A 1,861-nucleotide genomic window follows, 5' to 3' on the forward strand; every position below is an offset into this window, starting at 1 on the left:
TCCTGTAGGCCCCTTTAGGTACTGGAAGGCTGCTATAAGGTCTCCCTGGAGCCTTTTCTTCTCCAGGCTGAACAGCCCCAACTCTTTCAGCCTCTCCTTATAGGAGAGGTGATCCAGCCCTCGGATCATCCTCATGGCCCTCCTCTGGACGTGCTCCAACAGGTCCGTGTCCTTATGTTGGGGACTCCAGAGCTGGATGCAGCACTCCAGGTGGGGTCTCAAGAGAGTGGAGTAGAGGGGCAGAATCACCTCCTTTGACCTGCTGGCCACACTTCTGATGCAGCCCAGGATGCGGTTGGCCTTCTGGTCTGTGATCACGCATTGCCAGCTCATGTTGAGCTTCTCATCAATCAGCACACCCAGGTCCTTCTCCTCAGGGCTACTCTTCAGCCTGTATTTGTATACTACACTGAGCCTGTATTTGTGCTTGGGATTGCCCTGACCCAGATGTAGGACCTTGCTCTCGGCCTTGTTGAACTTCATGGGGTTGGCTTGGGCCCACCTCTCCAGCCTGTCCAGGTCCCTCTGGATGGCATCCCTCCCCTCCAGCGTGTCTACCTTGCCACACAGCTTGGTATCATCGGCAAACTTGCTGAGGGTGCACTTAACCCCACTGTCCATGTCGCCAACAAAGATGTTGAACAGCACAGGTTCCAGTACCGACCCCTGAGGAACGCCACTTGTCACTGGTCTCCACTTGGACATGGAATGGTTGACCGCAACTCTTTGAGTGCAACCGTCCAGCCAGTTCTTTATCCACCGAGTGGTCCATCTGTCGAATCCATGTCTCTCCAATTTAGAGACCAGTATACCGTGGGGACTGTGTTGAACGCTTTGCAGAAGTTCAAGTAGATGACATTGGTTGCTCTTCCCTTGTCCAGTGCCACTTTAACCCCTTCATAGAAGGCCACCAAATTAGTGAGGCATGACTTGTCCTTGGTGAAGCCATTCTGGCTGTCACCGATCACCTCCTTGTTCTCTGTGTGCCTTAGCAGAGTTTCCAGGAGGATCTGCTCCATGATTTTGCCAGGCACAGAGGTGAGACTGACTGGCCTGTAGTTCCCTGGGTCTTCCTTATTTCCCTTTTTGAAAATAGGGGTTATGTTTCCCCTTTTCCAGTTGGCAGGAACTTCACCAGACCACCACGACTTCTCAAATATGATGGCTAGTGGCTTAGCAACTTCATCTGCCAGTTCCATTAGAACCTGCAGATGTATCTCATCAGGTCCCATGGACTTGTGCACCTTCAGGTTCCTCAGGTGGTCTCGCACTTGATCTTCACCTACAGTGGGCGGTTCTTCACTTTCCCAATCCTCGCCTTTGCATTCTACATCATGGGCAGTGTGGCTGCAGTCCTTGACAGTGAAGACTGAGGCAAAAAAGTCATTGAGTACCTCAGCTCTGTCTCTGTCCCAGGTAACTAGTTCTTGCGTTTCCTTCCAGAGAGAGCCCACATCTTCACTAGTCTTTCTTTTCTCGCTGACATACTTTAAGACAAACAAAAAATCCTTCTTTATGTCCCTGGCCAGATTTAGTTCTGTCTGGGCTTTAGCTTGTCTAACCTGATCCCTGGCTGCTTGAACAATTCCTCTGTATTCCTCCCAGGCTACCTGCCCCTGTTTCCACTCCCTATAAGCCTCCTTTTTGCTTTTGATCATGTCCAGGAGCTTCTTGTTCATCCATGCAGGTGTTCTAGCTTTTCTGCCTGCCTTCCTCTTTGTAGGGATGCATGGCTCCTGAGCTTGGAGGAGGTGATCCTTGAATATTAACCAACTCTCTTGGGCCCTTCTTCCCTCCAGTGCTTCATCCCATGGCACCATACCAAGCAGATTCTTCAAGAGGCCAAAGTCAGCTTTCCCAA

The 1,861-nt window shown here is 51.0% G+C and overlaps 1 protein-coding gene across 1 annotated transcript in view; it reads left to right on the forward strand.

The window, feature by feature from the left end:
- Positions 1-1,861, forward strand: part of PLA2R1 (phospholipase A2 receptor 1, 180kDa) — a 41,467-nt gene that overhangs the window by 9,990 nt on the left and 29,616 nt on the right. The window lies entirely within an intron of this gene.

Source organism: Charadrius vociferus, unplaced genomic scaffold, assembly GCF_000708025.1.
Source record: "Charadrius vociferus isolate BGI_N301 unplaced genomic scaffold, ASM70802v2 scaffold161, whole genome shotgun sequence".
Classification (NCBI taxonomy): Eukaryota; Metazoa; Chordata; class Aves; order Charadriiformes; family Charadriidae; genus Charadrius; species Charadrius vociferus.